Genomic DNA, 13,853 nt, shown 5'->3' on the forward strand with positions numbered 1-13,853 from the left:
ATTGAATACGACATTTGATAGGCGTGGAAGTAGTAGGAATTTGATACTGTATCAACCTATCAAAGAGTATCAAATAGGAAATGATTTCAAACGTAAGAGGTTGCAGGGGGCTCCTTCCTCGGTGATACCACAAAAGGAAGATGAAAGGTGGTTTTGAAAGAAAAAAATAAGCTTCATTTGGCCTACTAGTGAAAAGCGAATGAGAAAGTTTTAACCTATTGATTTGGGGCAAGGCATAATGTGTCGCAATGAGCCGTTTCAGCGCTCTGAGGCTGTGTGTTGAGTTAAAGCAGCATTCAGCACGCCCGCACTGAGACTGGGAAACTCTCTTCTTTCAAACGCCTGTTTTCTTTGGCTAGTGTATGAATCGTACGCATTGTTTCCTTGCTAGCAAGCTGCCTGAGCAAAAGGCTTTCCAACATGGAAATTATTCGCCATTTTACAAATAAAGTTATTCGATTGTATTCAGTGAGGGATTTCAGAAAAAGGGCATTTGCTCCAATTTTCATCATTCCTCGTTTTCCCTCTTTCCGCGCAGTTGCAAGGCATTATGTCGTGGCTTGTTTCCAGCATTAACATAAAGGGAAACATTGTGCATGATGTAAATCCCAGCTCAACCCCTGCCCCTCTGCAGGAGCAGAAGCACGAGCCCCAGTGCCCAGGCTGTCCAGAAACCACTGCCTGGGCACAGTTGGGTTTTCTTTGGACTCTCTGCAAACTTACAGCAAACAGACATATTTTGCCCCATTTTTTTCCTGATAAAAAGCTATTTTCCAAAAAGCATGTATTAGCTGGGAGGAGCTTGAGCAGTTTTACTCTTACCATCCTGTGCTGAGGTCGTGCCGCCCACCCTGGGACCCACATTTGGCTACACCCCAGTTTCAGTGCTGAATGCCCCCCAGTAAAGCAGGTGCTGCGAGGACATCCCTGACGCAGAGGTTTGCCTTCGCTCACGTGCGGCGCTGCCACCATCACCAGCTGCCAAACAGACCCCGAGCTTCCCAGGGCGAAGGGGGGTCGCAGGCGAGCAATTAGGAAGGACCAGCCCATAGCGTCCACTCTTGCCAGCGCCCCTGCTCCTGAAGGGGGTAAAAAAGCATCTGCCATCCGCAATATCAACCTTTTTATTTTCCTTTCGACTTCCTAAAACCTAACGACTCCTAAATCACTTTAAATAAAGTTTTGAGGGGAAAAAATTTTCTCCTAAGACTCGGACGATCACAATTCCGAGTGAATTTTTATGGCCGCGCTATAAAGTGGTGGTAATGGAAATGCTGACAATCCTTTAGCCACAGTGGTCCCAGCTGGCCCCTCTGATAATAAATTACATGAAATGAGGAGTAAACAGGGCTTTCTGATTCACCAGGGCTGTGTGCAACAGAGTGGTAAAAACAAGTTGGATTTTCACCACTGCCGTGTGGTTTTTTCCCCCAGCTTCTGTTCTGACCCGATGGCTGGAATGTTTTAAATTAGTGTTGGGGGTGTGTTAAGATTTTATACTGTGAATATTTCAACATATATGAATCTTTAATACACTGCTGCTCAGCTTAGCTCAGGAAATTTGAAAATTATCGTGTAGCGACGATACAGCTTTAATAAAAACATTGTTATATGATGTACCAGCAAAATAACAAGCTTAAATTTGTCAAAGTGCTGGCTGCGTGCTTGCAATCAATTTAGGTTTGTACAAATGCAAAAATGTTCCCCTTGGGAATGTGCTAGATATCAGGTTTTTCCAGTGCCTATGGAACATTATAAAGGGCTCAAAAGTGACCCAAAACAGCATGCATATGGATGTTCTGCTGCACAATCTATTAAAATCTTCCCAATTTAAAATACTTTTGACCAAACAAGTGAAAATGCTTTAATACCCGAACACAAACCGGAAAAAATGGGGGTCATCCAGTTCTGGAGCAGTGAATTCACAGGTTACCCGGGAAGAGCCCGGCACAGCCAGGCGCCGGAGCTGGGCCGCGAGCATCTCAGCTGCACAGCATATGCTAATAAGTTCCATTATTTAATAATAAACAGCAACATTTAATTAGTGCAACCATTACTCTGCATAAAATGCTTTAATTACCCTGAAGGCTGGTGGAAACAAGCCAGTCTGGGGTGAGGTTGAGTGGGAGGCTCAGCTCTCATCCGTGCACTGAGCCGTGGCCATCAGCAAAGACAGGCAGGGATTCGCCTTTGGTGCCTTCACTCACAGGTTAATTATACACTGAAATCGCTTTGGTTTGGGTTTGTGTTGGCGGGGTGGGGCACTCTCAGTTTCTCCTTGGCTGTGTGTCCGCAAGAGGCTGTCGCTGCTGCTGGGTGAGGAAGGCTGTCGTCGGTGGCTGGCTCCAGCCGCGCTTGTGCAAGTGCACAAGCGTGCAAGGCGCCGGCAGAGCGCTCCTCCCTGCGCAGCCATGGGCCCTCTTGGATGGTGCAGAGACACCAGAGTTTGGAGGAAATGAATGAAGATCTTTAGTGCACAAAATGTCAAGACTGACATTTCACTTATATTTTCAGCCTATCACAACAATTTCCACTTATTTCCCGCCTCTCCCTAGATAAAACCACTCAGACACTTAGCGAAGGTGCATGCTAAAGAAGCAAAAGTAGTTGCAGTCGCAGGCGTTGTTTTAAAATATGCTGGGTGGAGACAATCCGTGGGTTCTTCTCCCATGAACCGCCAGCCTCTGTAGAAGCTGAGCGAGGCTGCCCCGGCGCCGGCTGGTTGGTGTGGCACGTCTGCACGGTGACGGTGCAGGTTGAATTCATGAGCCAGGAGTTCAGCCCCGTCATTCTCTTGCACCCTGCATGCCACAGCACGCAGCCTCCCTGCAAACCATCCACGTTGCCCCCAGTTCTTTCTTCTGCCCTGGCACTTCTCCAAAATGCATCTTCAGACCTGCTCCTAATTTTGGCCAGTTTTTCCTTGCCATCTGCAGGTCAGGGCATGGGGCTGTCCACCGGCACGGGGCTGCGGACATCCCTGCAGCCGCGCCGAGCCGGGAGGAGGCATGGCTCCAGCCTTCATCTCCTCCAGCATCCCTTGCCCAAACAGTCGCTCCCCATCCTTCAGCTCAGGAGGAGTCTAAGTGAGGGATTTGTAGCTTTCTGGAGGCGTCCATCTGCCGTGGCTGTTCCTGGAGGAGCACGCGTGAATTCACACGTAAATAATACCTTGTGTCATCACCGGTGGAGACACTAGTCCTTGGTACCCGTGTGGCAGATGGGCTAGAGGAGTCTCATCAGCACCCTCGGTGTTGCCAAGTGGCTAAGTGGCCGCATGCGTTGTCACTGCACAGGAGAGTAATTTTGGGACACTGCATGTTTCCAGCTGAAAAAGCGATGAAGCAGCCGGACTGGAGTGAAATTACAGCTCACGGTTTATCCTGGGCCAGGTAAATTGAGGCAGGATGTGAATCCCGGGGTGGAGCCCACCAGGAACCACCTCTCGGGTTTTCCTTCACTCCTAAGCCTGGCTTGTACATCCACCTGCCCCAAAATCGGCTGTCCCCAAACCCAGAAGGAAGATTTAGTGCACAAGAGTGAAAAATATCTTCCAGCTTTGCCAATGTTAGATTTGCTCAGGAATTTTTCAAAAACTTTTTTCATCAGTTAGTCAAGTCTTTCGTTGTTAATTATTTTCATTAACCTGCTTTTCTCAAGCCAGTATTTTGAAATTGCTGAAAACTTTTTTTTTAGCCTTTTCTAAATGAAAAGTAGCCATTTAAAGAAAAAAAAACCACCCCCAAACCGAACAAAAACACATTTATCAATAACATACATGTGAAGAAACAGATTATGATGAAAACACTTGAAAGAAACTGTATTTTCTTAACTTTGTGACATGGGTCAGGGACATTTCAAGACCTTAAAAATGTTCATGGAAGGAGAAAACTAGCACCTGCCCAACTCCCTTGTGGTGCCGGTGTCTAGAAATGGGGGATATGGTGAGAAATGTCTACGAGAGCCATGGCCCAGCGTGCCGGGTCCGGGGGTACCACCCGGCTGTGTGCTGGGCACGGTGCTGGCACCGCGGCCCATAGGTTTGTGTAATACCTCCCACGTCCCCAGGAACCCACCGCTTTGCTGGTGGACGCAAGGGGAGGCCCCGCCAGCTCTTCTGGTTCCTGCCTGGGTGGAGAATGGGGAGGAGTGGACGTGGATTGCTCATCTCTGTTGCATACCCATTAATTATAAAAAGCTTTTGATGTCCAGGCTGCACGTCCTGGCACAAAGACGCTTGCCCCGTCTGCCCTCTGCTCGGCTGCAGGACAGGACCTGCAGAGCAGAGGAGAGCTCAAAATACGAGGCTGTGTCTTCATCCGTTTCACCTCTGAGGAAACGGCACAGGTAGCTTGAATTTCTTCAAAGCCTCCCCATCTCTCATGGTTGCAGTCAGCTGCCCGAGTCGATTGATAAAGGGGCATAAATGGCACTGGAGGAAAAGCTGTCCTCTCCCTACTGACGCTCTTGTCAGTGACCACATACGTTGCAAAAACATTAAAATAAATTGTAAACGTCTGGTTTTATAACAAATTCATATTTTGCAAGTTTGAAAACTTCAGTTTCTTGTGGAACGTATTTTCTTCCTGGAACTTTGTGCCTCTGCCTTTATTCATCAGAAATGTTTTAGTCTTAATTTAACATTATTCTGTTGCTGCTTTATGGATGAGAAACACATTGCTCTCTCCTCTGCTTGCATCTGCCACGAAAACAAAAAGACGATGTTCGGCACCTGTCCCTGCTTCACAACCAGCTGAAACGAAATTCGATTCAACGGTCGCTAAACAAAGTGCAAGCAATGACTCAGTATGGAAATAAGACTTGTTTCTTTTTAACTCTATTATGTGATAGCACAAGAGAGCGGGCATGCTTTCTTGTACGGCGGTGTATATATGGTGCGCCTATTTCAAAATCTTCCCCCAATGCTTCCTCAACAACTCTGAGACAAAAGGAAAAAATACTGTATTTCTCTCCTGTGCATCTGTTCTATTCGCTATTTACATTTTTTAAACTTTAACTAGGCATGGTCAAAATACAAGAAAATGGAACAAAAATAGAGGAGAAGTCTCAAGTCCCGGGCTGCAGCCAACCTGCGCTTGAATCTTCCGAGTATCTGCCAAACGTTTAGCAGAAACTTGTCTCTCAGACCCCCAGAGGGGTGGCTGCCCTGAGACTGTGAAGGCTCCATCCCTGAAGGTTGTCAAGACTTGGCTGAGCAAAGCCCCAGCTGACCTGGGCCGGCAACAGCCGCGCACCCGTCGGGATGCTGGACTGGATGAGCCCCACAGGTCCCTTCCCATCAGCATTGCTACGGGTTTGATTTCCTGCTGCTGCTGTTATTAAGGTTGAATCAAAACCATTGCTAAGTGTGGGGTTGTAAGTACCATGGCCTTTATACGCTGCCGATGGGTGTCACCTAACCAAATCCCACCGGCATCGCAGATGTGCTGTGCTGAAGTGCCCTTGCCGCTTAACTCTAGTTGCAGGTTGGAGCTTTAGCCTTTAGGCTTTAGAAAGCCAAGGTTAATTTACTTACAAACACCAGATGATGGTGTTGCCTATTATCATCCGTGTTGTAAGGATATTCCAGTGGCCCATGCAAAACTGGGGGCCTGACGAGATGGGCACTTTCCAGACATGCAGAAAAAGTTTCTGCCTGAGGACATTTACAGGAGAAAAACCAACTGAAACTGCTCCTTGCCTTCAAAAACAGACAGAGGAAGAGTGGAAAAAGTCAAAAAGCATGTGGATACAGCAAACAGATCAGAGAGAGGCATGGTATAAGGTACTTCGGTGCTTTTGCATCTTCATTTGGCTCTGCTACAGAGTTTTCAATGGAAACAACCCTACTTTAGAAGAAATTGTAAGGAGGAGAGAGAAATTACTGGGAAAAAAATGATTGTGAGCAAAGATAAAGCAGGATACAAGCAGGGAACACAGCGAGGAGAAGAGAGGGCAGGCAAGGAGCATGTACAGGGGGTGTTCATGGTGTTGGGGGTTATGGTGTAGGTGGGAGGCCTGAGGAAACCCAGCTGCCAGGGGTGGGTGAAGGCTGAGTCCAGAGGACCATGCAGCCCCCCAGAGCCTGATGCAAGAGTAGCAGAGGTGCTCAGGGGCCCTCCCTGCTCTGGCTGACCCAACATGCTTTGAAGAAGAAGCTGCTGGGAGATCAGCACCCCTGTGTCTGTTCATCAGGCTTGTTCGACTACAAGAGCAAGTGCAGGGCTTTGTAGCTTTGGCCCTCCCAAGGCGAGAGCCTCAGCGATGGAGAGGTGAAGCGCTGCGCTCGATTTTCACTTCTGCTCTGATTAACTTCAACCATATGTCACTCAGGCCGTACTTAACATCTGCATTTTGCCTTAACCACCCACATCTTCTCCTTGACCTTAACCTCCCAGGGGAACTTTTTCATGCTTTCTAGGAGTCCCAGATGCTGTGTTATACCCACTGACTACGTGTAGCTATAGCAGGAAGCACAGCTGTATGTGCCCTACCTGTGAAATGCAGATGGGTGTGCAGCATATGGAAATCGTGCTTCTGGAAACATTTCAGCTCTCAGGATGCTGGGGGAAGAACTCTGAAAACTTTACAAAACTATGGAAACTTCTGGAGCAAACTTACTCATATCTGCTGTCCATCTTTACCAGTCTAGGTTCCTTCCTCGCTCAGATTTATATATTCACTAACTTTCAACAGAAGTTTGGTTTTCGAGTCTTTTATCTGTTCCCTGTCTTAAAGGAAATCCATTTTGTTGTAGTGAATAAACCTAATACATTCCCAACTGCAGTAAACACAGCAATTTTTTTGACTGCATAACATAGCTATTTAAAGAGTGCTAATTGCTTCTTTTGGAAAAAGTGCTTGAATGTCCCCGTTCCAGCACAGAACAAGCAGCATGTGTACGGTGCTATCAAGATTCTTTATCTTCCCTGCTCCTCTATTCTTAATATTCTCCACTTCGGTTATTCTGAAGCCTGGCAGGCTCCTTATAAAAAATTGGGCAAATGATTTAAAAAGTAGCCCTTTCAGAGTTGAGCTGAGTGTAAAATCACGAGCGAAATAGTCTTTTTACTGCACATCCTAGGGTGGAAAGCCACGGAAAGCCTTCCACCTTGCTGCCCTTGCCACCTGCGTCCCTCAGAGAGGCACTGACACGATTATTTCTCTTCCCATTTGCACATCAGACTTATATGCAGCAATATCCACCTTCTGAGGAAGATAGCTTGAAGGTAGAAAGGCAGTGAAGGTCTAAGGACCTGGCCTTGCTGAGCTCTACACCATGTCATCCAAGGGCATGAGCGGAGAAAAAGGATTGCCTTTGGAAACCACCCTTCCAGTTTTCCAACTCCATGTTTGATTCACATCTCATAAGCTCTCAGCTGCCCGTTGAATACCAAATATAAGTTAAAAGTGCTCTTTGTGGCCCAGGGAATGATGTGCTTTAATAATCAGGCTTTACAATATTGACTGCCCCTGTTTGGTTGCTTTCTGCCCACAATTTCATCTGAAAGCCACCAACAGAAGTTCGCTGGCCTTCAGCCAGTGCCTCCAAGGCTTTCTATGGGTCTCAGGTTTATCGCTGTCCTAATATTTTGGAAAGAGGATTGGCTGTTGAGGGCTATAAGGGAAATTATGGCACCCAGTTGTCCTGATTTTGTGAAAAATAAAAAATACTGGGACTTTCCTGGAGGACAGAGAGGACAAGCCGTTTTCCCATACAATGCTAACTCTGCAGGGCACCTCTCCTCCGATCCAGACAGCACACTTGAGCTGTTAAATAGCCTTGTTTTTCATTACAAATGGGAGGTAGAATTCACTCTAAAGTGTATTTGTTAAAATAAAGTTCAGCTTGACCCATTAGCTTTTTTTGAAGGGAAAAAATTTTGTGTATTTTAAGTCAAAAAGAGGACATAGAAATGGCCCTGGACTTTTCAACAGAGAAGACCTGGAAGAAAGGTCTTCAAAATTTTCCAGCCCGTGCTCACAGACACACTGTGTGGAGCAGCCGCCAGAGCAAGCCAAGAAGCCACAACGGCAAACGGTCCCAGATGCGCCTGCGCTGGAGCCCGCTCAGTCCGGCAGAACTTGCATCGGGACACATGTCCGTACGCTGCAAGGAGAAAAACTGTCAAAATAAGAAATCCTGGATTAACGGCTTCTGGTCTTGTGGCCAGGCCACGCACCATGGTGACAGGTCAGGGACCCAGAGCTCACCGTGGGGAGGAGGGGCACCGAGCAGAGACAGGCACCCCTGGGGAGACCCCACGTTGCATCGGCGCCTCTCCTTGCATGGGGAAGGGCTGGGCTGGTCGGGGGGTGATGCAAGGACGCTCGCTGCTCCTGGCCAAACTCTAGAGAGGGTCAGTAAGAACAAGTGAATTTCTTCTGCGTTTTGGGATACGTGCTAAAGGGCAGCTATGTCAGCTGCCGCCGCAGCGCTGCGCTCAGGGCACAAGCTTGTGTGCCAGCGGGATGTGCGCACAGCTGGCGGGCACATCTGCAGACCGTGTGAAAATGCGCCTGCTGAGCTGCGCCCTAGCCGCCCGCTGGCGTCGGCGCGGGACGAGTACGGTCCGTTGCGCTCAGTGAAGGAGGCAGGGGCTGCACCCACTCCAGGGAGGACACGCTGCCCCCGTCACCGGCCGCTGTTGTGTTCCTCCCCGCAAAGAGGACAGGCAGGTATGAGTCAGGATGAATCAATTCCTGCTGGTAGCAGGGGACAGCTTGCTCTGATTGCGACCATGCTGGCAGCTGGCCGAAGGACAGGCGGGCTGAGGAGCAGGTCTCGCTGGAGGCAGTGCTCCCACATCACAGCTTTCTGCCACAGCAAGAGGACTTGGGCAACACCGGAAGGAGAAGCAAAAGCCACGTGCGTCCCTTGCTGCACATTTGCTCTGTAAAAGGGGTGACAGAGTCCCAGAAATTCATACGAACACCCATAAGCGACCCCTTCCTTCTCTAGCAGGGCACCAAACCACCTCCAGCCTGTGGCTGCCTTTAAACTGCAAGCAAATTTACAGGTTTTTCCCTTCTGAAATAATAATTAAAATGACAACAAAGATGTAGGAAGACAGAGAAAAAAGCCTGATATTTCAAGATGCAGTGAGCTCTCCTAACAGATGTGTTTTGACAACGAATGCTAATGTACACATCTGTAAAAGCAAAAGTAAAAGACTCCCCTAATAAAAAACCCTGTCACATCCTGCTCACATTTAAATGTGACAGGGATAAATGAACGTCCCTACAATTGTCCATCAAATTCATTTTGTTACAGCGGGTTTTAACCATTCTCACTTTTGAAAATGTATAAAATAGGCGCCCTTGCCACTTCAATGGGGTTTTTAATATCAAGGTTAAGTAGCTGGTAATTATTCTGTGCCATGTGACTACCTGCGGCTCAGGCTGCAAACCACTCTGAGAAGTGAGGCCGATGCCGATACCCCCTCACAGCGCCGCACGCGGCGAGCCTGGGAGCGCCCACGCGGTGCCTGTTCGGGGCCAGCCCCTGCCAGAAAGGCAACGCACCCAAAAGGATGCCCACGCCAAGGTATGAAAAAAGCTTGCAATTGCTCCAGACATATTTTTTTTAATAGATACATTATACAGCTGTAAATAGACGTTGGTAGCAAGAATAAAACATTGAAATGGGGGGTAAATTGGAATTAGGGAGCAAGGCTCTTCCCCGCGGCCAGGGACGGTGAGCCACTTGCCCCCGATACCTGCCGCTATGGTACCACCGTCCCCTGCTGCCTCACCATGGCCTGAGATACTCGTGTTTCCCACACAGGCAAGGCAAATACTGTATATTTGTACCACAGCTAAGAAGGGATTTATAATCAACGTTTTTAGGGGAAAATTTTTTTTGTTAACTACCATTTGTCACCGTTTCGAAGCAGCGCATGTCGCGAGGAAGTCAACAGAGCTGCATTATTTCACGTTACATTACGATCTGGAAATATTAGTGGAAAACTTTATTTATTCCTGTGTCAACTGTATTTCTTAGGAAATGCGCCTATTTAAAGCAGTGTAGCTAAATAAAGTAACAATGATAGAAGAAAGACGGCGAGTTTCCGAGCAGCCCGGTAGCGGGTGGTTTCCTCCCACCCCGCTGGCTGGTACTGTCCTCCTGCCCCATGGCTGGAGTCCCTCGTGCCCTCGCTTGGCTCCATTTCAAGGCACCAGGATATCCAGCCTCTGCCTGAGATGGGGAATGGTTGTCTGTGATGTGCATCATCTGTACCTGTCGGCTCCAGCCGCTTCCCTGTTTACGCTCACTAATAAAGTGCCGACGTCGGGAGTTGCTCTGGTGATTGGATTTCAACATAGGCGCTCGGTGGGGCCGCCTCATTCCGGGCTTTGCCCGCCCTGTGTCTGCCGTACCTTGTTAGCCCCCTCCCCTTAAGCAAAAGCTGCTGGTGATCTGTTACTGTGAAAACCGCCTTGGCACTTGATGTTCTCTTTCAGCTCCTGCCAACCTTATTTCCCATGCCCGTGCTCCCGCGAACCTGTTTTCCCATAAGCTATAGAAATAGCTTATTCTGCATTATGAAACAGTATAGAAAAATACAACATATTAAATGGATGGAAGTCTTTAAGGATGAGCCGCGAGCCATTTATGCAGCTTCTGTATACTTCATTAAAAAGCTGAGCTGGAAAGCAGCTGATCCCTTAATTAATCCCCAAAAGCAGCCGATTCAGTGCAGCTGCCCCGGCAAACATCGCGTGTTCGATGCTTCTCCTCGCGCTGCTCCGGCACGCGTCCTGGCGTGAATAACCAGGAATTCCTTCCAACAATGTTTTGCAACAAGTTACAATGGCGCATCACCGGGGGTTCAGCCAAGAACCGAGGCATTTACGCTGCTTTGCCTGCACTTCACTTACACCCATCGGAGACGAAAGGCAGGCTGTGTACCTGCAGTATGAGCAAATCCAAGGAAGGTTTCGAGGAGACATAAGCCGGGAGCGAAGCACTGAAGCTGAAGTCTCTTCAGAGCAGGCAAAGAGCCCAGGCAGAGATGGGGACATACCGCAGACAGGATCATTTCCAGCAGGCTGGAAGGCAGCGGGTGCGTGGTCCCGCGGGAGGGAGCAGACCCGCAGCTCCTCGAGCTGGGACCCCCACCCAGGCAACAAACGCCATGGGCCGAGGCCATTCCGGGGGGACCAGGGGCGCAGCCCCGCCGGCGACAGCTGCGCCGAAGAGCTGATGCTTGCCGTTGTTACTTTGCTCCAGCACGAAGCTGCCGCACGCTGGGACAGGACACAGGGGCTCCCGGTTACCTGCCCAAGAGCTTGTGCAATTGAATGTCAGGGAACGGGAACACGATTTTCTACATGAAAATTTAGTCAATTTTCAAGGTCAATTTTTTTCCTCTCACTGTTCATCCAACCCAAAATATTAGTTATTTGGAGTGAGTGAAATGCTTTATTTAAGACTTCCATTATTAATAGAAATCCTGTAGTGGTTGGCTCCCCAGACTACATATGGATTGACAAAACTACTAAACCAAAACCCATTTTCAGAGAACCAGACATTGACCCAAATTACAAAGCCTGGAGGGGTTGCTTTGTCGTGAAAAGCCAAATGAAAAACTACCCGTGAAGTTAAGACTGCACTAAAACTTTAATTTAGGGGCCATTTAAAGCCTTGGTGAATATTGTGCACGGCCTGGGCAGCAAAGGCAGCTCTGTGCCCTGTCTCAAAGAAAGGCCATCGCCATCGCACGTCACACCACGGCCACCGTCACGTCCCCGTGCGTGACTCAGCCCCAAGGCTCCACGGGTTTCCGTAATGCCGACTGCTGGCAACAATATCAAACTGTCCTCTGGATCTGTCCTGAAGCTTTAGAAATAGCAGTTAAGAACGAAATCATCCCCAGAGAAGCTATTATCTACTCGTCTCATCGTCGGATGCTAATGTGAGATCCTGGCAGAGCGCAATGCGCATCGTCCTTCCATTCAGAAGCGGCGTGATGGGGCAGCTGTGAGTCTAATAAATTGTCACAAATCCCTTTTCTCTCTCTCCCGTCATAAGTACTTTGCCCTTCCGGCCAAGCAGAGACCGTAAATCAGCCCCGCTGAAGATTTGCACAAAAAGATTTGTGCAAACAAGGCTTCAAGCTCTGGTAAACAGGCGTTTCCAGCCTGAGCTGCCCATCATGCTGTTTGTGCGACGGTTTGATCCAGCCTCGGCTGAGCAGGGCAGCTCAGGGCCGCCCTGGTGCAAGCATCTGGTCCTGCCTGGCTTCTGCGCGTCCCCACTACTGCGCTGCCCCCTCGAAATCCCAGATTTGATTTACTCCCCTCATTTTGCAAAGAAGCCGAAGGATTGGAACAGGCTGTTAACACGCATATTTATGCCTTGCATTATTGCCTGTGGGAGCAACCTTGTTAACACAGGCAACACCCTTTTAGGTGGAGAACCACAAAATACAGAATTTTAAATGCACGCATTCCTATGAGAAGATGGGTTGAGCAACTTGAACAGAAGTTACTGCCCTCCGTGCCAAAAGAAAAAAATCTAGTCAGCCTATTCACTGTTAATATGAGATTTTAAGAGTTTACCTTAAACCTAAAATAAGTCTTGCTGTAAATTCAAGACTTGCTTTTACTGCTTAAAATTAATGAAGAACACAACCATTTCAAGACAGTGTAGGAAATCAAGCTAAAATTGTGTGTTCGCTAGTGATCACTTTGAAAGCCGTCAGTTCATCATTTATGTCACTGGAGTTGTGGAGATATCTTTTTCCCTAAGAATTATAAAAATGTATGTTCTTGACACAGCCTCGCTCAAGAAAATGGTAAAAAATGTGCTTGGATGCCAAGATCGACACACGAAATAAAAGGAAATGTTCAACGTGGAAGAAAAGAAGAATAAAGGGAAACGCCCTGTTCTGATTTCATGATAGGAAATAAATGGATTTATCGGGGAGCTCAGGAAGCACCAAGCGTTCCCCCTTGGGAACAACCGCATCCGAGACACGGAGGTGGGCACGTTTGGGAGCACAGGGTGGGCAGGGACCTCAGGAAACCTCCCGGACCTGCGTGGAGGTAGGCTCAGCCCTCGGCTCCCCCAGCCCCACACGGGGACCATCTCCCACAGCCTGGGCTTACAGAGCAGGGCAACACTCGCCCGGTTTCAGCCCTTAATTGCACAGGAAGGACCCATGAGGACTCTGCTCTCCACGAGCCCAGCTTTTTCCTCACCTGGCAGCTGAATTCAGTGCTCACAAGATGATTATTCCACGACTCCTCTCACAACAGCTCATTGTGCATCTTTCGCATGCAAAGCTTGGGCTCCACTGGTGCAATTTTACTGAGCGAATGGGAAGAGGTTCATTGTTAATTAAAAAAAAAAAAACCAACAAAGCTGAAAAGGTGCTGAATACAAAGACCATCACAAAAAAATACAGTTGTTTTGGTCTCACCGGGAAGAGGCAGAGGGTTGCTGTCAGTCACCCACGCGCACCCCCGTCACTACTGCCGCCGTTAGCTCTGTGCACCCGTGGGACGCTCGGGGTCCCGGGGACACGGTGCTGCCATCCTTCAGGACTCAGAAGGGGCTTTCACCCCCAAACTGGAGAGAGAATAAACAACAAGTGGCACCCCCGGGTCCAAGCTTTGCCGAATCCTCCCTCCACTTGCCCCACAACCCCCATTTAATCTTCACCTTTTGCCCAAACCCCCACGCCTAGAATACACCAGTGAGCGCTACTGATTGTTGTGTTCTTTCCTTTCCCTGTTCCCCACCAGGGACGTAACCCTCGGCCCGACACTGCCTCGGCGGGAATTTGCTACCTCCCTTTCCTTAAGTCTTTTCAAATTTGCTCTTCTCTGGAAGAACACTGCTCGGT

This window comes from Phalacrocorax aristotelis, chromosome 11 (genome assembly GCF_949628215.1).
Source record: "Phalacrocorax aristotelis chromosome 11, bGulAri2.1, whole genome shotgun sequence".
NCBI lineage: Eukaryota > Metazoa > Chordata > Aves > Suliformes > Phalacrocoracidae > Phalacrocorax > Phalacrocorax aristotelis.